The 24,048-nt window shown below is 50.1% G+C and overlaps 2 long non-coding RNA genes across 2 annotated transcripts in view; one reads left to right on the forward strand and one right to left on the reverse strand.

The window, feature by feature from the left end:
• Positions 1-7,847, reverse strand: part of LOC131807902 (uncharacterized) — a 44,866-nt gene extending 37,019 nt beyond the window's left edge. The window contains exon 1 of the long non-coding RNA XR_009344617.1: positions 7,268-7,847. This is a non-coding gene — a long non-coding RNA (uncharacterized LOC131807902). The remainder of the gene's footprint in view (positions 1-7,267) is intronic.
• Positions 7,848-17,494: 9,647 nt separating this feature from the next.
• LOC131807676 (uncharacterized) lies at positions 17,495-20,411 on the forward strand. Its single transcript, XR_009344576.1, has 3 exons — positions 17,495-17,776; positions 17,973-18,076; positions 20,309-20,411. It is a non-coding gene; the product is annotated as an uncharacterized LOC131807676 (long non-coding RNA).
• Positions 20,412-24,048: the final 3,637 nt, after the last annotated feature.

Raw genomic sequence — 24,048 nt, forward strand, 5'->3', positions numbered from 1 at the left:
AAAATCTGAAAACCATATCAAAAATACCCAAAACTATGCAAACTTTGGGGGGAGAGGGAAAAGAAAGGCCAATGAAGACTTGACACCTGCCTGGCTGGGCAAAGGGAAAACCTGCATCCCAGAAACCCACCGTGACAATCACCAATCTTGACGAGGGCTCGTGTTGTAGATTCAGGATGGGAGCCAGGTTCTGGAATCCTGGCTGTGCTGTGTATCAGCTGTGTGACCTTGAGCAAAGAACTCGACCTCTCTATGCGCCAGAGCATCGGGGGTGCTGTTCTTGTCATGGTCTGTGTGACTGGTGCCTCCCGAGCTGGGCAGTGCGTGGTTGTCCCTGGCAACCCTAAGGTCCTTGTCTGGAAAATGAGGGTAGTATTTCCAAGGATTAAGTGAGTTAACACAACACGCTTGAAGTGCTGCCTGGTGCCAGGCAGTGGCTTCCGACGTGTCGGCCAGGAGAAGGGTTAGTTTCTGTTCTCTGTGCCACCTGCTTTATCTGCGCTGAATGCAACTGTGCTGTGATCACCCCATTTTAAAGAAAGGCAAACCGAGGCTCAGAGAGGGCAGGGTCTCGCCTAGGGTCACCCCCCTAGTAAGTAGCAATGAGGACACTGAAAACAATAAGGTGGAAAGGCGAGGGACATCTAACCCTAACTGAGAGTCTAAGATGTTGCCCTCGCTGGGTCCTCGGCTTCAAGTGTGTTATCTCCAGCCTGCCTCCAACATCCGTGCACCGCTCCCCCAGGGCCCTTGCCCTAGGTGGGCATATTTCCTACGGCCCCCCAAATCCACGTAGGACCTGAGAGAGGGTCAGCTCTGGGCGGGCCGGACACAGCATGAGTCTGGTTCTCAGAGTTGAGTTTGGGTTCCCAGCGGGCACCCTGGCCCTTGTGACCAGAGTTTCACCCTTCTTCCCTTTTATCCTCAGATTTCAAAGCACTTTACGCTCACACTCTAATTAGAGAAGACACCTTCCTGCCCTCCCGAGGGGGCAGGCATTTGTAATTAACTGCTCTGCGAGGCTGCAGGGCATGGAGCTACAAACGCTACTAATTCTAGGATATACTCACAGGATGTAGCCGGGACAGCCTTGACCGCCACCTACTCAGAGGCCCGCCCAGACTACCTGATTCAAAGGCATTCTCTCCTCTCCCTCCATCTCTCTCTCCCTCGCACACCTGCTCTGCTTCTGTGTACTACTTAGCAGGTTTTTAAAAATCATGTATTTCTTTAATAGCATATGGACTTCAAATATCTTAGAACAGCAGCTCATAGAAATGCCCCTCTGGGCTAGTCTTGCACTTTGCTTCCACCAGCCTCCTGGGGGTACAGAGAGGTTCACTAACCTCACGAAGGTCACACAGCCAGGCGGGAAGCTCTATCTGATTGCTTATTTGTTCCTTTATTTGTCTGAGTGTTTTACTGCTGTCTCCTCCGCTCCCCACCCACGCCCCCATCCCACCTCCCATCTATCCATTGACTCGAGACACGATTTGAACAAAAGCTATATACCCAGCTGGCTTTGGGGCCCCGAGGACACAGAGCGAGCCTGCTCGCCGCTGCATCCCCAGTGCCCAGAACAAGGTCCGCATGTAGTAGGTGCTGGATAAATATTTGTGGATTGACTGAATTTGAGATCCTGTGCTCAGCCTGTGTGAGAGCCCCATCTTTTTCAGTGCCTGAGGGACAAGGAAAACCACATCCATTCTTCCCTAATTCTCCACCCTCCTTCATAACTCCACACCTTTGCTCAAGCTGTTCCCTCTGGTGGCCTTCCCTTTCCCATCATTTAGACCAGGGGTTGGCAAACTACAGCCTGGGGGCCCAATGTGGCCCATCGCCTGTTTCTGTAAATAAAGTTTGCCTGGAACATGGCCACATCTGTTTGTCTAAGGATTATCTATGGCCGCTTTTGACCTGTAACAGAATTGAGTAGTTGCAACAGAGACATGTGAAGCCTGAATATTTACTCTCTGGCCCTATCCGGACAAGTTTGGTTGACTCCTGATTTAGCTGATTTTCCCATATCTTTTAAGAATGAGTTGAGGGGCACTTGGGTGGCTCAGTGTGTTAGGTGCTGCCTCTTGGTTTCGGCTCAGGTCATGATCGTAGGGTTGTGAGATCGAGCCCCAGGTGGGGTCTGCATGAGATGCCCTCTCCCTCTCACTCTGCCCCTCTTGCTCATGCTTTCTCTCTCTCTCAAATAAATAAATCTTTTTTTTTTTTTTTTTTTTTTTTTTTTTTAATGAGTTGAAAAGCTTCCTTGTCCAGGAAAGCTTCTGGTGATTTCTCAGGCTGGATTAAGAATCCCTACTATGTGCTCCCATAGCCCCATGCTTCTTTCTAAAATAGTGTTTCTCAATCTACCCCCATTCTAGGAGCCCTTTAATATATATTTTTTTTCCTAAGTGCCGACTCCTCTCCACCAGTGAAATTTTAATATACAGATAAATGGTGTATCTGTTTATGTACTGTGGCCCTTTGGAAGGCCACAAACCATTGTAATATCCAAAATTTTTTTGCCCCCATTGAGAATACATCCTAAACTAACTCTAATCGCTCTGTGTTCATTGAGTCATAAAGATTGCACTGTGCATATACTATGTGCTGGGCTCTGTTCTAGGCCCAGAGGACACGTGGTAAACATACCAGACATAGCCCCTGGGTCTAATCACTTACTCATCGGAATCATCCCTTGCTCTGAGCAACATGGTGGCAGGGACTAAGCTAATTCAACTTTATATCAGAATCATTTCCCAGGGCCTGGCGCATAGTAGGTCTTTAACTAGTTCAATGACTGATTAATGCAAGGAGTTGTGGAAATGTAAAGGCACATGATTTAGGGGATGATCGGGAAAAGTAAAGTTGCACTGGAATAGAAACACGGACTGTTGGATGGACAGTACCATTCTGGAGATTTTCAACGAGCCCACAGCATAATGTCATCTGGTCGGCCATGGTGGGGGGCCCTCCTTCCCTAGGCTGTGCTACGGATGTCACAGACTGTCAGCTCCAACTGTGGACATGTATTTTGGTTTGTTCTTCATGGTGTTTAAAGACGAACACACACAGAAACTAGATTGATTACCAATCTTTAGAAATTGGGAGACTTCATATAAAAATCTGAATTTCTGTCTTGAAAGGGAATGATCTGGCAGCCTGGGACCTGCATTCCTCATTGGCGGGAATCAGATGCAGATACCCCTTCAGATGGGACACACACTCACCAGTTTACCCCAGTCCCTACCCGTCCCTGCTGTCTGCTCAACTTGGAGCCAAGAGTCAGTTGCTTCTCTTACACCTGGCCCCCTTCACTCTTGCCAGGCTCCTAAAGGCTTTTGAGCTTTTGGTCCCCAGGGTCTGCAGGTAGGAAGGTCCCAGTTAGAGACCCAAGCGGCACATCTATGGCAGGTCCTGCCCTCTGGCTTCCTCAGGGGTCTGGTCTGGGGGAGGTGCCCATGGAGGGGGCATGGGAAGGAAGCCAGGGTATTTCTCCACCCCTCCCCCCCATGCCTCAGGCATTAGAAGTGCTCCTAGGTGGCCGCAAACTGTTGCTGGCCTGGCCCTCACTGGCCAGCTGGACTGTGGGGTTCAGTCCCACCTTTTGTCTCTATAGCCCCAGAGCCAGCAGCATCTCCCCTCTCCGGACTCCCTCAAACCCTCCTATTGTACCTCCACCACATGTAACCAGACCCTGTATTAAATTCCCTCTGCTGAAGGACCTGAGTGTGTGGATGCAAGTGAACCCTCCTCTCTGGGAGACAAAAGAACATCAGGCTCGATGGTCTCAGGGGCCTCTGGTCACTCCAGCTGCTGAGCTCCCTACGGAAGAGATGGTGTGTTTGATCTCCACACCCCCCCCCACCCTTCCAAGCTGGAGAACTCTACAGGGGGTCTGGTGAGGCAGGAGGCCAAGACCCTTCTGGAGTTGCTGGTCCTGGACACTTGGAGGAAATGAGGTCAGTACTGCGGTGGCCACAAGGGAGGCTTGGATGTGCCCCTGACCGCCAGCAGGGGCAGGACAGGGGCTTCGAGGTGGGAAGCCAGGAGACAGAAACTGGCACCTTCCCAGTTCTCCTTAGGCGACTGGGCCTGGCCTTGCCAAGCTGGAGGGCGGAGTCAGGGAGAATCTCTCTGTGCATGTCTGCTGTAATATAAATGGTGTAGCCCTGTTTCATTTTTTTCTTGAACTTGGGAAATTGCAACCCTGTGCTCGTGGTGATCACATTGGTGGGAGGATGATGAAAAACAGAAAGGAACTATACCAAATGCTCTTTTTGCTTCCTTTTGATGGGGGAGCTCAGGGAGTTCTTCATTTGGGGTGTGTGTGTGTGGTGTGTGTGTGTGTGTGTGTGTGTGTGTGTGTTTACGCATGCGCACATATGTGTTATGTGTGCTTCTAGACCGCATCTAGCTGGGTCTTTTAGAAAATGAGAGTCTACATGTGATGTCACTCTACAACTTGATCTTTGGGAATAAACATCTTCCTAGGTCTTTGGCTGCTGTCTGTCCTCCCCACCATATTGGTACCCCCAAGGGCAGAGCAACAGGCCTCCTTTGCTCCCCATGTCCTCATGCGCATAAGTGTGAAAGTATTAAGAAAAGTCTTGGTACACCATACACAAAAATTGACTCCAACAGATCAAAGACTTGAATGTTAAGACCCAAACCATAACACTAGAAAGAAACACAGGCAGAGAGCTTCTTGACACCAGTCTAGGCAATGATGGTTTAGATTTGACAACAAAAGTAAAAATAAGCAAGGGGGACTCCATCTAACTGAAAAGCTTCAGCACAGCAAAGGAAGCCATCCATAAGAAAAAAGGCAGTCTACTGGATGGGAGAAAATATTTGCAAATCATATATTTGAAAAGGAGCTAATATCCCAGATAAGTAAAGAACTTCTGTAACTCAATAACAACAACAACAACAACAACAAAAAACAATCTGATTAAAATTGGCCAGAAGACCTAAACAGATATTTTTCCCAAAAATATGTACAGATGGCCAACAGGTACCTGAAAATATGCTCAACATCACTAACCATCCGCAAACCAAAACCACAAGGAGATATCACCTTGCACCTGTCAAAACGGCGATTATCCCAAAGATTAGAAACAACAAGTGTTGGTGAGGATGTGGAGAAAGAGGAACACTGGTGCACTGTTTGGTGGGGGGGGGGGGTGTAAATTGGTGCAATCACTGCGGCGAAGAGTGTGAAGGTTCCTCAAGAAATTAAAAGTAGAACTAAGATATGAACCAGCAATCCCACATCTGGGTATTTGTCCAAAGAAAATAAAAACACTAATTCAAAAAAGATATCTGTACTCCCATGTGCATTGCAGCATTATTTATAATAGCCCTGACATGGAAGCAACCTGAGAGCCTACCAACAGATAAGCGGATAAACATGTGATATAATATATATGTAATACATGTTCTGATATATAGATCAGAATAGTACTCAGCCTTAGAAAGAAGGAAATCTTGCCATGACCACATGGAGAGACCTTGAGGACATAATGTTAAGGGAAATAAGTCAGATGGAGAGAGGTACATGTGGTATGATCTCACTTACATGCGGAATTAAAAAAAAAAAGAGTCATAGATACAGAGAACAGAGTGGTGGTTGCCAGCAGCAGGGAATCGGTGAAGGGGCAAAGGGAGTTGAAAGGTATAAACTTCCAGTTATAAAATAAGTCAGGCATGGATGGGGCTGTAAGGCGCAGCACAGTGACTATAGGTAATAATACTGTGTTGCATTTTGTACAGTTGCTGAGAGTAGATCTTAAAGGTTCTCATGGCAAGAAAAAAATTCTGTGACTATGCGTGGTGACGGATGTGAAACAAGACTTATATGGTGATCATTTTGCGATATACTAATATTGAATCATTATGCTCTATAAGTGAAACTAATGTGTTCTATGTCAATTATACCTTTGAAAAAAAAAAGAGAAGAAGTAAAGTCTTGGGTTACAGTTGGTTTGGTGCCCTGCATGGTTCTGATGTCACCTCTGAGATCTGCCTCTGGGCATTTGCACATACTGCTTCCTCTGTCTGGGAGCCTTTCCAGCAGTTTTGGTTAAGTTAATACCAAATCCCTGTTCATATCTCCACCCCAGTGTCACCTCCTCAGGAGAGCCTTCCCCAGTTTTCCAGACAAGACTCAGTTCCTTTGTCAAATATCCTACATCATCCATTCATTGTTTCTTTCCATCGCTTAACCAGTCAACCACATATCCAATAAACAGGACCCACTCTGTTCTAGGAATTGTTTCAGGCACTGGGGCCACAAGCTTTGCCCTCATGGAGTTCACACATAGGGATTATTCAATAAACAGGCAAACAGACATGTGCTATGAAGGAAACAAATTTGGGTGATGCTGTGACTGATGGGAGGGGATGAAGGCCTCCCTAAGGACATGATGTTTGGATCAAGATTAGTCAAGAAGCAGGAACAGGCCATAGGAAGACCTGGAGAAAGCATACCAGTGAGAGAACAGCGAGTGCAAAGGCCTGTGGCAGGAACATGCCCACCACATTGAGAAACAGGTAGGAGGTCACTACCTAGAGAGGAAAGGTGGTAGCAGGTTGTGCAGGGCCTTGAGGCCCTGAGGAGAACTCTGGATTTTGACCTGAAGGAGAGGGCAACTATTGGACAGTTTTTACAATAAGATCTTAGGCTTCTTCACAATTCCAACTTTCATATCATCTGTAATTCTACTTCTGCGTGACTATGGGGGTGTTATCTGGCTCTCCTTCTGAGTTTCCAGAGGGGACAGCCATGTCCCTTCTGATTCCCAAATATATCTGTGTGTCTGACTCACCACACATACAGGTCTCAGGCTGGCTGCCCCCCAGAAAGAGACACCGAGACAAGGATTCAAGTTGTTTGGGGAGTGATCCCAGGAAGTAAGGGACGGGGGAGAGGGAAAGGAGAGCAGCCAGTACAGGGTACCTTTGGAGCAGGTTACTGCTGGGAACCTCTATCCTACTGGGGAGCCCTGGGACCAGTGTGAACACGTCTCCACGGTATTCCCACCAAGAGGGGTGGAAACAAGGGTTTCTATCCACCACCTCCCATCAGTCATTGGTTGCTGCCAGGGGCATGAACCCTTGGGCACTTCTGGCTTATCCTAGGGGCTCGACGGGTTCTGGTGGCCAGAGAGAGCCCTCGGCAAAGAGACGCAGGCACTGGTGACTGGGAGCCACTGGGTCGGGAGCAGAGGGGTGCAGTCTATATTTAAGTAAATAAATGACTGCTTACCGGTAGAAGAGCCAAGAGAAAAGGGCCTCTGAGCACATTAGCGTGGGCACCACTTCCTCTCCAGTTTTCAGAGAATCCTCAGAATTCCTTGGGGGTTGGGTTTTGCTCCAGTCTCTTGGTTTTTGTGCGGTTGGGTTGGAAGTTTCTGGAAGCCTGCCCTGCCATCCCAGGAGGCTGGGCTTACCACATCCTGGGAAACTGGGGAGAGGAAATCTGGATTTTTCTCTAGGAAGCAGTTCCCTCAACAGTCCACAAGACTTTATCAGCATCCGGCCCGCTCTTACTCGGGTGGGCAGTCCTGCTGGTGAAGGGCCCTCCATTCCAGGAGCAAAGCCCTCCTCTCCTTCCCCTGCCTGGGAACGCTGGCCCGTACTTGGATGGCGCCATGGCCCCCTGCCCACCCCCCAGAAACTGGCCTGGCTGGCAACAGGCAGGTGGGGAGGAAGGCAGGGGTTTGAACATGCCCCTCACCACCTTGGGAGAGGTGGGGGATGGCAGGGGTGGGCTGTGAAACATGGTGAGGTCGCAGTCCCTTGGGGTGTTGCCCTGGTCTCGTGGTGCAAGATGCCTGGACCTCACATTGCACATTCCAGCCAGTGAGAAATGAAAAGGGGGAAAGACACTTCCCTCCCCTTTAAAATACAACCTGGAAGTTATCCCCAGAGCGTTGGATCACACCCCATAGGTTCCGTCTAACTGCAAGGGAAGCTGGGAAATGTAGTCTTTCTGGAGGCAGCCCCAGGATCAGCTATAAGTTCCCGGCTAGGCAACTGGGGGAGGATGGATACTAAGGGACAACTAGAAGTCTTGACCATATCCCATTTCACAGATGAGGAAACCAAGGCAGAGAGTGGTTAGGTGCTTCTACAAGGTCACACAGAGAATAAGGAATAAAGTAAGAAAATGTATATAAAGCGGAGGGGCCCAGAGCAAGCCTTATTCCTTAAACCTCTTCCCATACATCCTTTTAGTAATGTCCACTGCAATTTATCTATTTTGAGGGTCTCCTTCAGAAAAGGATTCTAGAAATTTCCCCACACTTCCCAGACAGATGAGTTTTCTAAAGCCCCGGAAACCCACACCCTTTAGGTCATCCAGGTACGATCTTGAAATAACCCAAAGGTTTTCAGGATCATTTCTCAAGCAGAGCAAAGGACCAATGGCCCTTGTTTTTCTCCACGCCCTAGTAGGAGATACGAAGAGGCAAGCTCCCAGCCAGAAAGAGTCCCCTGAACTTCATGGAAACCGAAGCTCAGAAAGGGGAAGGGTCTTTTCTAGTGCTGCTCAGCTCGCTCCCGGCAGAGACAGGATTAAGACCCCAGACTAGGAGCCCTGCAGAAGCGCCGTCCTCTAGCTTCTAAAACCTGGGCCACATCATTCCTCCTCCTTGACCTTATCATTGCCTATTGTCTATCCTGGAGAGTTTAAGTCCTTTTCTGTTTTGATTTGTACTTAAAGATTTTATTTATTTATTTACAAGAGAGAGAGAGAGAGTGCGAGCAGGGGGAGGAGCCAAGGGAGAGAGAGAGAGAATCTCAAGCAAACTCCCCACTTGAGCCCTGAAAGGAACCCAGAGTCCACCACTCAATCTCTGGAGCCACCCAGGTGCTCCTGTTTATGCCCTTTTCTGTTTTAATCTCCTTACTGCTGTGTTAGCGAGATTTCTGGAAGAAGCAGAAGTTTACATTCAGACTTTACCTTCCAAAGCAGAACCCTGATTTGTTTAGGGATGGAAGGTGATACCTGGGCTCAGTCCATTAAGCATCTCTCAGTCCATTAAGCATCTGCCTTCAGCTCAGGTCGTGATCTAAGGGTCCTGGGATCGAGGGCTGGGTTGGGCTCCCTGCCTGGTGGGGAGTCTGCTTCTCCCTCTCCCTCTGCTCCTCCTTCTGGCTCGTGCAAGTGCACTCGCTCTCTCTCAAATGAATAAATAAAGTCTTTTTTTTTTTAAAAAAAGAAAAAAGATTGAGCCAAAACAGTCATATTATCTCTGCTATAATATCTCCCCTTTGCTAAAAGGCACTTCCCAGCCCCCTTTGCAGTGTGGAGCAGACACATGGCCAGTTCTGGTCAATTAGATGTGAGGAGAATCCCTCCAAGAAGATTGTGGGAAAGATTTCCTTTCCAGATTGAAAGAGCTCAAGGAGAAATGACATTCCACCCTTCCCCAACACTTTTCTTCCTGTCTTGAACTTTATTAAGAATGTGATACTTGTGACTGTGGCAACTATCTTGTGACCGTGAGACAACAAGACTAAAGACAAAGCCAAAACACAGGATGGCCAAGCAGAAGGGTAGCTAGTGGCCGGATACTGGATGACATAGAGAGATGACTGATATGGATGCCGCCTTGACCCTGAAGCCATCTCCTTCCAGACTTTTTGTTCTCTGAAAAAATTAAATGCCTTTACTAATTAAACCACTGTTAGTGAAATATTCTGAAATTTCCAGCTGAAGGCAGTCTTGCTGGTACAAGTATGCTTAGTCCACCCTATTTCAGCCCTGGAGTTTCTACCCAAATCCCAGATGGCAGAACAGTCCCTGATTTCCCTGAGCAGCCACAACCCCACCCTCTTGCTCCCTCGGAAGCCAGTTGAGAGCAGCCTGATGAACCGACTTGAATCCCTGCAGAATGCGGGAAGAAACCCCCATAGTACTCCTTGCGAGAACTTTCGACATTGATTTAACTTAAAAGGGTACAGCATTTGCTTATATTTTGAAGCTTGGATTCTCAGGAATTATCAGCACAGACTCGCACAGCATTTGGAGAATTTCTGACTTCACAAACGTGTCTGTAGGCACTGGAATGCTTGGGTGCAGATAAGAGAATCACGATGACTAAGTAAGAAGTTCAGTATAGCCTACCGGCTGCTTTAATAAGCACTTCACTCACACTAACTCATTGAATCTTTACAACAACCCCATTAAGTTGATACTAATCTTTCCCCCATTCTTCAGATAGGGAAATCGAGGCACAGAGCTAGTAAGTGACATAACGGGGATGCACTCCCAGGTACCTGACCCCGAAGTTCACGCTCTTAGCGGTCACTCTATAGAGCCGATTAGCAGTGGCGGCAGCCAAAGGGAGATCTACCATTGATTTTGAAAAGAAGTTTGATGTGGTCAGCTTTGGAGTCCTCCGACCTTGCCCTTGGCCATCCTCATCACGCCAGCCTTGTGCCACGTCACTGGTACAAGATGGCAGCTGGGGCCAAACATTCCCTTCTCCTACAGCGGTGTCCGACGCAGGAAGGGAGGGGCAGGGGTGGCACCGGCAACCCTGCTTAGGGGAGAACATCTCCCTGGAGCGCCCATGCAGCGGACTTCCCTGGTGTGTCCTACTGGTCAGAACCATGTGAGGTGCTCATCTTGGACCAATCACTGGCAGACCGGAATGGGTGTGTCGTGATTGGCTGGACCAATCACGTTCATTGCCTGGGGCAGGGCACAGTGTGGTTGGCACAAATCAGGGTTCAGTTAGCCAATAAGAAGGGGGGATGGCTGTTGGGTAGATACCAGTGATGTCCAAGAGAGACTGACATTTACTGAGCATGTACAGAGAGCCAGGCTTTGTTTTAAGCGCTTTGCATATACTATCTTGTTTTCACGATGTTATTTATGATGAACACGGTGTTATTTATGATGAATTAGAAGCCTGAAGAACTTAAATGATCTGCCCCCATCACCTCAACAGGACAGGAGGAACCTGGATTCAAACGCAAGCCCTTTCGAAACCCACTGTCAACCCCAGTAGGTAGGCTTACCAGATAAAGTACAAGATCCTCAGTTAAATTAGATTTTCAGATAAAGAAAGACAACTATTTTAGTATAAGTATGTTCTAAGTGTTACATGGGGCATACTTATACTAAGAAAAATTTTTGTTGTTGTTGTTATTGATCTGAAGCTCCAATCTAACTGAGAATTCTATATTTTTATTATTTGCTAAATTTGACAATCCTACTAGAGTAACCAGGAAGGAAATATAAGCGGGGGTTGAGGTGCGGGGGGGCTTAGCCACGTTTTGCTTGTATAATAAGCACCAAGGAATATTCCTCAGTTCCACAAAGAGATATGTGTTTTTCTGTTTTTCAAGACACCTGACCCCTCTTGGATTATTGTTTTCCTCCTTTTGAAAGGAATGTAGGTACAGAGAAAAGATCCCTACTCTCAGGAAAACAACTGTATATGCGATGTGATAAATGGCAATTGGAATTTGGCCGGAAGACCAGGAAGGCGGTAGGGAGAGGTGGGGAGTGTGGAAAACTGGAACATCCCTTTCAAACACTCCCACCCCCTGTTGAATGTGCGCCCAGCACAGTCAAATCTTCCAGTATTTTAGGGTGGTAGAAATCTGGGTTTTTATGTAAAAATCCTTTGATTTGTGAACATTGGCTCAAATTTTATTAACATGCCATGCGGGCCAAAGGAAACATATCTGCAGGCTGTGGACAGCCAGGAAAAAAAAATCTCTGCTGTTTAGCCTTATAAGAGGAGACTGCAACCCTGTGAGGAGGGGAACAGAGGAGAGGCAGCTCTGGCAACTGGACAGTGCTAGGGACTAGGAACCGCAGCCAGACCTAGGTTCAAATCTCTTTCCTTCCAGATAACTGCTGTGGGACGGTAGTTGGGTTGCATAGCCTCTCTGTTTTCTAAACCATTTAGAGGAAGTGATCATATGCATCCTACTTCCTGTGTAGCTGTGAGGCGTCCACTGACAGGTAGAGTGCCTGGCAACTAGGGAGTGTATGCGAATTCCTCTCCCTTCCCTGGGAAGCGCTCACATAAAGTTCAATTTAAAGATTACTTGTTTAAGGATTACTTGTTGGGGCACCTGGGTGGCTCAGTGGGTTAAGCCTCTGCCTTTGGCTCAGGTTATGATCCCAGGGTCCTGGGATCAAGCGCCGCATCGGGCTCTCTGTTCAGCGGGGAGCCTGTTTCCCCTTCTCTCTCTGCCTGCCTCTCTGCCTACTTGTGATCTCTCTCTCTCTGTCAAATAAGTAAATAAATAAAATCTTTAAAACAAAAATACAGATTACTTGTTCCAGTTCTTTCTCCCTTTTTCCTTCTGTTCCTCCCTCCCTTCTACTTCTGCCCCTTTTCCTCCTCCACCTTTTTCTTCTTTTTAAATTAAACAGTGTGAAGGTTTAGGGTGACGTTTCAGGAGACCAGGGACCAGGCTGTGGCTCTAATCCAACCTCGGAGTGACACGTTAGGGCCTCTTGCTTTGGGGGCCTCAGTTTCTCCCTCTGTGAAATGGGCAGGTTTGACTGGCAATGCAGAGGCTCTTCTGGGTGCCAGGGTCATGCTGGTCTGTGGAGCCTTAGCAGGGAGGTGTGAGGGTTGGGACGGTGGCCTCGGGGGTCATGGGAGGGGTTGCCATGGCAGGAGGCTGAGTCAGAAGCCCTCTCCGTGCTGGGAGCAAGGGAACAGACCAGCATATAGTGCTCGGTGACTCTCAAGCCACAGGAAGGCAGCAGCGTGTGTCATCAGGGAGCCCGTAAACACCCTCCAAGGAGACCAAGGTCCCTGCTTGTCTTGGATCCGACCACAGGCCCTTCCCAGGGATTTAGGGTCAGAGCTCTTAATAAATCATCCTGCCCAGAACATGGAAGCCCGGAGCCATCCTCCGGGCTTTCTGAGATCTGACCTCCACTGACCTCTCCCGCCCACCTCCCTCTGCCTGGCCTCAGACTGGTGAGTTTCTCGAACACACAATTCTCTTCCTGCCCCTTCGGGACTTTGCCCCCACGGTTCCTTCTACCTGGAATGTTCCATCCCCTTCTCCAGGCTTCACCAAGATAACGCTTCCTTATGGTTCTAATTTCAGCTTAAAGATCACCTCCTTCTCTGTTGTGCCACCAAACGCAGGCCCTCCTGCGGTCTCGCTCATCTTCTCCTCAAAGCACTCACCGGCATCTGAGAACTGCGTTGAAGTGCTTGTCTGTTTGATGTCTGCCCTTCTTCTCAGGGTGGGGACTCGGAGGCCGGTTTCCGCTACTCCAGTCCATTCACCCAATGAATGAGTGAACGAATGAATGAATGAAGGTCTCTGGAGGGTGCCAGGTCAATTTCACAGGCCTGGGGAGCTCAGCATCCTTTCAAAGGGACAACATATCAGGTCTCTTTCCTCAGCCTCAACCCTTCAGTATCTCTCCATTGTACTTAGAAAACAATACCAGCCTCCATCCTGGGCCTCACAGCTGCCCCCCAGGAGCCAGCCTGGATCAGCTCTCTGACCTCCACCCTCCACCAGCTCCAGGCTGTACTGTACCCTCATTCCAGCTCCGGCCCCATTGGCCTCCTTTGGTTTCCTGCCTCAGGGCACGCACTTTCTGCCTCTGCCTGGAATGCTCGCCCCCGGGCCCTCCTGTCCCTCAGGTCTCAACCACCTCACCTCAGGGAGACCTTCTCCTGCTTCTGTTCTCCCTCCCTTGCCCCGCTGTGTTCCTTCATGGCATGTATCACTCTGTGAAATTATCTCATTTATTTACGAATGTTTGATTGACCTTTAGTTGAGTTCACGGACATGCAGAATAAAAACGGCTTTCCCCAGCTTACCTAGAAGCTAGATGCGGCCGTGGAACTGAGTTCTAGCCAATGGCACATGATAGGGAGCGTGTTTGGCAGTTTCTGGAATATTTTCTAGAGGTTTAGCCGCGACCTACCCTTTCCCTATCTTCTATCCTTCCTGCCACCTGGAAGGCAGACGAGAAGGCTGGCACTGTGGCTTCCACCTTGGATCATGAGAAGGAGGGCCACACCCTAGGGATGGCAGAGTCAGGAACAGGAAGGAGTCTGGGACACTGAGAGCTTTGTGGAGTCTCCAAACCAGCCCTGAACTGCCTACATCTGGATTTCATTCACACGAGAGAAAAAGAAACTCTTTTGTTTGTTGTTGATTTTTTTTTTTCAAATGAAGTTTATTATATTTTCTTGTGACTACATTTGTATGTCCTAGCGCTACACTCTAATGCAAAATGTCAGCTAGAACACATGCTGTGTCTTTTTATTTTTAAAATGTGCTTGATATGTTTTTATCTACTTTGTCCAGAATTTTAGCTGGAGTTACAGGAGGAACTCTAGGCCAGAGAGGGGAAGCCACTTTCCTGAGGTCACACAGCAGAGGAAGGATGGAGCTGGAGTTTGATGGCAGGGCCCCAGATCCTAACCCGCAGCCCTCATTTCTCAGAAGCTCCCAGCTTGAGGAGTTGCCCGGCTTCCTCCGGGCTTGGTTGGGACCATGGGCGGTGTGGGCTATGCCTGCTCTGCCTTATTTCCCGGGGTCCAGAGCATACCGGGAATGTGAGAGGAGACCCCAGTTGAGGGATTGGTGGGGGCTGCAACCCAGCTCTGCCAGTGGCAAGCTGTGTATCTCAGGGAAGACCTCAGCCCCTTTGAGCCTCAGTTTTCTTATCTAGTAAATGCCCGGGGCCAGGTTGGCGCCCTGTAGGTTCTCTGAGGAGCTATACTGATAACATTTGCTTCCTCAGCAAGGATAGAGCACTAGACCCTACAAGTGGAAATTCCTGGATTGCAGGCAGTGTCACTGGTATTAGGAGGTAGGCTACTCGGTGCAAACTTTGCAATGAGTTCTGGGTTCAAATCCTGACCCCGCACCTAGCGGCTGTGTGACCCTGAGAGTCGCTTCCCTTGCGTTAGCTTTCTTTAGTGTCCTCATTGGAGAATGGGGGTTTGTTCATTCATCCCACATATTTGTGCTGAGCACTGCTCCCACCAGACCATGGCTAGGTGCTGGGGACTTGGGGAAGGAACCGGAGGAAGTCCTCCCTCTCATGGGGCTGACAAGGGAGGGCGGGCGCCCGACAGCGAAGAAACACCACCATGGAGCACGCGGGGTGACAAGAGCACACACACCGCACACTGAAGCAGGGGGAGGGCGAGAGAGCAGGAGGGGCTCCCTGCCGCAGGGTGGTCAGGAGGCGTCCCGGGGATGGGACATCAAGGTAGGGGCCTGAATGGTGTGAGATGTGGGGTCCTGGGCCTGCTCCTGCCATCACCCCGCAAGTCTGCCCTGGCCTTGCCCAGTTGAGTCCTTCCCTAGAGGGGGAACCACGCAGCGGTCAGCTCTGTGTCCCGGTGGCAGCCCAGGGACTACAGAGTGAAGCCAGGGACCCTCGGTGTCTCCTGCCTGCCCCCTAAGCCTCCAGTCCATCAGCAAGGCTACACGTTCCCGCTAAATCTGTCACTTCCTCGGGTCCCTGCTCATTTTCCGCCTGGACCGTGGCAGAAGCCCCTCCCCATCCCCCCCCCCCGCTTCCGCCTGCCCCCCCCACCCCAATCTGTCCCACTCACAGCATCTGCATTAGTTTCCTGTGGCTCCTGTAACAAGTCACAACAGACGTTGTGGGTGAAAACTACACAGACGTATCCGCTTACTCTGTGTTGCTCAGGGGTCCACAGTCTTGGGATATAGTCAAGGTGCTGGGAGGCTGGTTCCAGGGGGATCCTGCTCCGTTGTCTTGTCTGCCTCCGGGGGTCACCTGCCCTTCTTGGCTGATGGTCCCTTCCCTTCCACTGCTGAGTGTGGCCTCTCAGGCCTCTGCTTCTCTCTATCTCTTCTCTCTGCCTCTCCTTGTCGGTAATCCAACCACCCTCCCGCGGCTTCCCTCCTAGAAGGATCCTGTGATTCTACTGAGCGCGCACTCCGGTAATCCAGGACCACCTCTCATCTCCAGCTCCTGAAGTAAGCCACAACTGCCAAGTTCCTTTTGCCATAGAAAGTAACATTCATAGGTTTGGGGGATTCCAAGGTGGACATCTCTGCGAAGAGCTATTCAGCCGACCACAGCATTAGAACCCAAGTCAGATCCTGCGCCCCTTGGGCTCAAAACCCTCCCCTGGCTCCTGCCCCCTCAGAGTCCCTGAAAAGCCCTGACATCTCTCATCTCTGCTTCTCCTCTCCTCCTGCCTCTTCTGGCTCCAGCCACAGGGCCGCCCTGCTGGGCCTCACAGCCCACAAAAGCTCCAGCCTCAGGGCCTTTTCACACGCTGTTCCCTCTGCCTAGAACCTTTCACCTGGCCTCTTCCCAAGGCTTGTCATCCTTCAGGCCTTGCCTCCTCAAAAAGGCCCTCTCGGACACCACCCTCTCTAGAACAATCCTTTCCTCTCCTCACGGTCACAACACTGTCTGAAATGACCCTGATTGTCTTCTTAGGTACTGTCGCGTTCCCTCACTAGAGTGTTCACGCCTAAAGGCCCAGGAGGGGCTGGATGTGTCTGGTTCCCGGCTGTGTCTCTGCTCTACCAAGGATAGGGCCTGGCCCATGGTAGGTGCTCAAAAAATACTTGCTCCAGGAATCCCTGTGTGGCCAATTTCAAACGTTTCTCAGTGCAACTGAGAATAAAATACACATTCATTTAAAGGCATTCTGACCTTCCCAGGGACGTTTTGTCTTAATTTATTTTCTTCGCTGACGATTCAAACACTGCCTTCCGATGTAAAAAGTCGGTGAGGCATCATTTACACTAGGCAAGTGAGGACTCAGACAGGCCCGGCCTGGAGCCAGGGGTCTCCTGAGGACAGGAGTCACAGGAGAGGCAGAGGGGGCTCTTCTGGTGAAGAGAAAGAGTGCAGTGCATGACCACCTGGGCAAGCGGTGATTTCTCTCTGTGCCTTAGTTTCTGCATCTGTAAAATGGGGAGCATAATGGGGCTTACCTTGTAGTAGGGGACCTCACTGCTATCAACCTTTGGGACTGGATAATTCTGTGTTGTTGAAATCGAGCAACATCCCTGGTCTCTACGCAGCAGATGTCAGTAGCAGTCCCCCCATTGTGACAATCCCAGATGTCCCCAGATAGAGCCCCATGCCTCGCAGGGTGGGGGAGGGGGGCAGGACTGCCCTTGGCCGCCTCATAGGGCCACCCTGGGGGTTGAGAGGTGATATGGGCACAGCTTCTGGCACCGAACCTGGCGCCCAGCTGCTGCTTGGGGAACGGGGAGCTGCTGTCTGGTTAAGCGGGTGGCCGGGCTGGAATCCTGGCTCTGCCACTCGCTAGCAGGTAGCCTTGAGCAAGGGACTGTAGCCCTCTGAACTCAGTTTCCTCATCTGAAAAATGGGATAATGATGTGCTTCCTGTCTTGGGGCCATCAGGAGAATTGGAGACCATGCCCCCCCCACAGTACATGCTCAATAAATGGGGGCCCTAATGGGTGACGGATGAGGAAAAGGAAAGATCCCAGAAATGCAGGAGCAAGAGAAAGGACACTTTGCAAGCTCTCCCTGGGGTCTCTAGAGTGTGTGCCCCTGCATTAATGGGGGACACAGAGGCACAACTGCCCACACCCAGGAGGCCAGTGGTTCAGCCCCTCAGCCCTGCTGGGCCAATTAATAATTAAGCTGGAAAAGGGGTGATGTGGCTAGAAGGCCTGCAGTGACCAGGGCCTGGCCTTGTTTGGCTTTGGTGACGTGATGGCCCTGGGATCATGGCCTTCTTGAGCCCATAAACAGGGGGTTGGGCCCCGAGACAGGCAAGGTCAGGCCAAGGTCTGTGCTGGTGGCCTCCTGCCCGAGTCACGGAAGGGGTGGGAACGGAGGCGTCAGGCGCGGGCCCAGGGAGGGGGTCGCTGTGGAGCTGGGGCTGTTGCTCACAGAGTCACTCCCCCTCCCTCCATGATTTCTCTCTCCTCCCCGGCCCAACCACTACTGTCCCTTCAACTTATTGTGCACCTACTCTATGCAGGGCCCTGCCAAAGTACTATCTACAGATTGACTCCCCTCCTCCCCCACTGAGGACGAAGGGGTGCTCCGGCCCCACTGCAAGGGAGTGAGGCTCCCGCGGCCCAGGTAAGCAATCAGAGGCTCCCAGTGCTGGAGTCACCACATCCCAGCCTGGGGCCAGAGTCTCCCAACTAACCCCACAGCCCCTGTTGTTCCCTCCTGCCTCCTCTCTGTGTCTGTGTGTCTCTGGCCCTGTGTGTGTGTGTGTGTGTGTGTGTGTGTTTCCTTCTGTTTCTGTATTTCTCCTCCTCACTTCTCTGTCTCGGTCTCTCTCTCTCTCTCACTGTGTTGCTCTCTCCTCTTCTCTCCCCGCCTAGCCTGTCTCTCTCTGACCGCCCCGCCTCGCAGCCCTGTCTCCCTGCAGCCAGCCCTTGTCCCGACGCCAGCACATTATGTCCCTGGTCAGACCCTGACGTCAGGCAGGGCCTGGCGGGCGGCCATGGGCTGCTGCCGGGCAGGCGGAGGGAATGTACGCCTTCCCGGTCCCCACTGTAGTGGCCGCCTGCCCAGCTTACAGCCCCGGGCTCTGGCCCTCCCAGCCTGGCCTCGGCTGGCCCGAGAGCAGATGGTCCTTGGTGGCCGCCTGGCCTGTGAGCCTGGGGCTGCCGGCCTCTCGTGTCTCCCTCGCTTCACCCAGACCCCATGGCCACACGGGATGGTTCTTGGCCCTGCTCAGTCCCAAGAAGCATTCCTCTATGGAGGGGTCTGGGGAGGTTTGGCGAGGTGTGAGGGGGCGGTTCTGGGTGACAGATGCTGGGGTGGCCCAGCTGTGATTTAGGTGCAAGGACTTGCCACGGGGGTACGGCCAGGCATGATGAAGGAGCGCCCTACCTGAGTACAAACACTGCCCTTTGCCGAGCTGGTCTTGGGCCCCATCAGAGCTTAAGTTAAGTGGTTAAAAAAATGTAATCTTTCTTGTTTGGTTTGTTTGGTTTTCCCCCTCGGATTTTCAAAGCAATGCAATTTCCTTGAAGGACATTTTGAAGGGCATCTGCGCATCCTGGTTTAAAAACAGACTTTGGGGTTGGACAGACCTAGCTCTGATCCAGCTGGGGGATGCCAGGTCCGTGGCTTCACCCTGAGACTCAGTGTCCTCATCTGTCAAATGGGGACAAGAAACGTACACGCCTTGGACGGCTGTGGTAGGGATGAAGCAAAAATCATGTTTCCAGAGCACAGTCATCTTTTCTCTTGTTTCTTTTATTCTTCTCATGTTAAATCAAGGAATACAGGGAAAAAAAACAAGGTTGCCCTGAGAGAACCACTTGAAGATTTTCAGCTCAGTTAACATTTTTATTTTTTTTTTAATTTTTTAAAAGATTTTATTTATTTGACAGAGAGAGATCACAGTAGACAGAGAGGCAGGCAGAGAGAGAGAGAGAGGGAAGCAGGCTCCCGGCCGAGCAGGGAGCCCGACGTGGGATTCGATCCCAAGACCCCGAGATCATGACCCGAGCCGAAGGCAGTGGCCCAACCCACTGAGCCACCCAGGCGCCCCTCAGTTAACGTTTTTATATTGAGATCCTACTATTGCTGGCTTTGACACTTTTCACAAAACTGAAACCTGACTTGAAGTTTCATTTCAAAAGATCTTGGCTTATTTTATGGTCGTTTTGTGAGTACACGCACATTCGAAATGTTCAAAGCAGGTCTAGCGAGGGTTCTTCCCCACCCCAGCCCCTGGCTTCCCTTCCCGGAAGCAAACACAGCTGGCGATGTCTTGTGTGTCCTTCCTTCCTTTCCTGGTGTTAAATCATTTTCAGACACATGATTTCTAACCCCTCTATTCATTTGGGCTTTGGTTATGTTTTTTAATTCACTCCAGTGTAAAGCATGACATTACCAAAAAAAAAAAAAAAAATGAGAATATACAGACACTCAAAAGGAAGGGGAACATAAGGAGAGCGAGTCACCTGAAATCCTCTGACCTCTTCGACATTCTGGAGCATATCCCCATGGGCTTTTTCCATCCCTTGATGTCAGGGCACATTCTTATAGCTCTGGTGTGTTTTCTTTTTAGCACTGACCCGAGTTTGTGATGATGTATTTGTGTACTGATCTGATTGTTATCTGCCCTCCCCTCTCCCCCAGGGACAGGAACAGTCATGCCTGTGTAGTCCCCCGCTCCACGCCCCTCGTAGCAGGACACTGGCATACCGTAGGCCTGTAATGGATATTTTCCAAATGAGTGAAGGAGGAAGTGAATTTATGAAAAGGATTGTACGATATATTACACTACCCTGTGATCTATTTATGTATATATATATAAATTTATATTTCTATATAATTTTTTTTCAGCTTAACATAACGGGTACATCTTTCCACATCTCCAGCTAGACAGCAAATCTTCATTTTTCATGTCTACACGGAGGCACCACAATAAACATCTTTTTGATGCTGGCCAGAAGCTTCTGCCTCTAACTGGGAAGTTCTTTTTCAAACACAGATTTGTTAACAGATTCCATATGATCTACCCGTGCCCCAGCCCTTTGGCGTTTACTTTCAGCCTGACACTTTACTGGTTTTTGTGGGCCCATTGTTTTCTGGGACAAGTCAAGATTTACTGTCTGTCCCTGACATCATGTTTTTCCAGAGACGATTAAGAGTAAAGAACTCATCCCATCCCCACCCCACTGTTTCCGACAGTTAAGGGTTCTGTGGATTTGCTGAAGTTGGGAAACCCTGTGTAACCCTTGCCTCTCTGGCTGCCTTGTTGCAAAGAGCACACACCAAGCTCAATCCTACCTCAGGGCCTTTGCACTGCCTGTTCCCACTGCTTCTCACAGATATTTACTCTGCTAACCTATTTCAGGTCTCTCATGAAATGTCAGAGAGCAGAAGTCTGCAACCATTTTTTTTCTAAATTAGCATCTTTCAGTCACTTACCCAGTTTTGCACTTCTTCATAAAACATGATATGTTATATCATATTATCATATGTCATATCATATATCATATCAATAATCATATATCATATTATAGTATATCAATATTTGGGGGGTTTCTTATTTACTGTCCATCTCCCCCATTGTGAGGGCAGGAAGTTAGTCTGTCTTCTTTCCTACAGAATCCCAAGCACCTAAAGCAGGGCCTGGAGCATGGTAAGTGCTAAGGAAATATTGGCTGCATCAATAAATGTTCATTTCAGGATTCTAAGCTTCCTTCTAGGGCTAAGAACTGACTGCTATCATTCATCCATTCGCTCATTCATCCAAGATTTATGCATTGACCACCTAGCGTGCACTAGGGCCCACCGGGGTGCCGGGAGTACTATAGTGGGTAAGGCGGACATGTCCTCCTCTCAAAGGATGCGGCCCGGGAGACACACCGGCATCAGATAATGACATCCAGGCTGACTTGCTGGTCTCGGGCGGCGGCGTGGGAACGGGGCTTGCGCTCTGTTGGGTGTGGGTCCCCAGCTCCAGCACAGTCCTGGCAGAGCTGGCAAAACCGCCAGGGTGACACCAGTGGGAATGACATCCTTGTCCTCTTTACGCTTGCCTGCTGTTCTTTCAGGAGAAGTGGAGGACGAATTAAAAAGTGAGGCAGGAAGCCTTTCTGTGTTCCTCCCCAGCCCGGAGGGTCTTTGCTTGGGGAGCTAAGCTTCACCCTGCTTTCTGGCTGCTCCCCCCCAACCTTGCATACCTGCTTCAGGGACACTCCTTCCCTGTGGCCCCTCTCCTGGAATGAGATGCCCAAGACTCCCTTTCCCAGCCTCCCTTGCAGCTTGGTGCCAGCAGAGGGTCTGGATTTCACCAGGGAGACATGCCTCCCAGAGACATGTGATTAGAAGAGAAGGACAGGATGCATGGGAGGCATCCTCAGTGACAAAACAGGTTCCCTGGGGCAGCTTATCCACAAAACCCGAGCCTCCTGGAGGTGTAGCCTCTTACTCTGACTCTGTGGCCCCCGCTGGGATGATGGCTATTAAAAGGCATGAAGACGGTTCATGTTCTTTGACCAGCCCCCACCAAATCCTTATTCTGGAATTGCATACTGAAGAAACAACCACAAATAGTGGTTAGTGCACAGAGATGTCCACGACAGAATTATTCAGAGGAGTGGGGAGTCCGAAACTACCTAATCATCCAATCACCAGGGAACAGTTGAGCTAATTAGGTGATAATTCCTAAAAGAATGTTAGAGACAATTCCTTCAGCAAAATATTAGAACAATGCTCAGGATTAGGTTCATCTTTGAGTGGCTAACAGCCCCAAATGCCAGGGGCTTAAATGAATCAGAAATCCGTTTCTCTCTTATCTAAAAGAAGTGTGCAGCTGGCTGTCCAGGGCTGGTAGGGTGTTTTTATAAATTCATCCGGACTCAGGTGTCTTTTCTCTTACTTCTCCACTGTGCCCCAAAATTGCCACTCTGATTCTGGCCATCACACCTGCATTCCAGCCAGCAAGGAGGATAGGAAGAAGAGCAGGCACCCTCTCTCTGAGGACACTTGGAAATTACTTATGTCTCATTGGCCAGAACTTAGTCACATGGACACATCTGGGAAATGTAGTTTTTTTTCCGGGTGCCCACATGCCCAACTAAAACTTGAGATTTCTATCATGAAAGAAGAGGGAGAAGCAGAGATTGGAGGAGAAACTGGAGTCTTGGCCACAATAGGCAACAATTACAAATAGTGTCCAAGAGGATTTTGTAATAAGATGAGAAAAAATGGTTTTGTAGTTTGGGGAATTTGTAGATATAGCGTGATTGCAACTGGGCGACAAAATTTCAAAGCAGAGAGAGAGTTTCTCAGAGGACAAGGCTGCTAGAAAGTGGGTCTTTGTGGGAAGTCCAAATTTTTTTTTTAATTTTTTCTCTTTATTCTGTATTTTCCAAATTGCCAATAATTGAGCAAATTTAACTTCCTGAAAGAAAGAATCCTGTGCAGATTATGGAATCTTCTTGAGCTATAATTCATACCCTGCAAGTCTGTTCTCGAACACGCCACGGCAGCCAAATGGGAAAAGCAGAAATGAGATTACATCTAGTCACAGACAACATGATTATGACTGCGGAAAGGTCCAAGGGACCCACAAAAACCAACTGAGACTTATCACAGGTTCAAACCACAGCGTGGCTGAAATGTCAGCTCCACGACCTCAGGCAAGTGGCTAACCAGGCCATCTCTGCGTCTGTCACGAGGCGTAAGGGGCTCCAGGAGGAGGTGGCTTCTGTAGAATGTGTGCACCTGTGCCTTGCGCAGAGCAAGCTCTAGACCACCAGTTCTCTGCCGGGGGACAAAGGCCATGTCTGAAAACATTCTTGGTTGTTTCAAGTGGGATAGAGGGGATGCTGCGGACACCAGGGAAGCTGCTAGTTTTCTACCTGGCACAGGCCAGCCTCCCACTACAAAGACTGATCCAGCCCCAAATGTCCATAATTCCCAGTGTAAAAAGCCTGCCCCCCACACACACTTTGGCCAGTTTCCCGGCTCCTTCTTCTGGAACTGAGCACATGGTAGTGGTCGGCTGGGCGCACACTTGTGTGTGGGAGGATGGGCGCAGGATGGGGTTCCGGGCAGGAGAGACAACAGCACCCCTGCTCTGCATTCATACGCTGAAGCCTCCTGGCTGCCCCTGCGGGTTCTTCTGTCGCCTGTCTCCAGCTCCCCACCTGGAAGCCGGGAACATGTTTGTACCTGGGGAGCCGGGAGAAGGAGCAGGGGGGCCACTGGTCCCCAGTCCCGGCACTAGCAAAGTGGCTGCTGCTAGGACCAGCAGGATCTGCAGACCATGTCCCCAGCTGAGCACTCTGCTCAGCTCCTTCCGGCCTCCAGAGACCCCAGGGGGTGGGCAGGCACTGTCTCCCGCTCTGTGTCAGAGAAGAGGAGGCAGGCTACCCTACGGTGCAGGAGTCAGCTGACCCCAAAGCCAACCCCCTTCCCAGAACTCGGCCCTACTCAGGGGTTTGCCAGCTGGCTGCTTATCAGAATCACCTGTGGAGTGCTAGGACCCCAAACTCCTGGGGATCCCCGCGGACCCAGTGAGGCCAAGGTTGGCTCTGGAATCAAACAGATCTTGACTTGAATCTTGGCTC

Source organism: Mustela lutreola, chromosome 9, assembly GCF_030435805.1.
Source record: "Mustela lutreola isolate mMusLut2 chromosome 9, mMusLut2.pri, whole genome shotgun sequence".
Lineage (NCBI taxonomy): Eukaryota > Metazoa > Chordata > Mammalia > Carnivora > Mustelidae > Mustela > Mustela lutreola.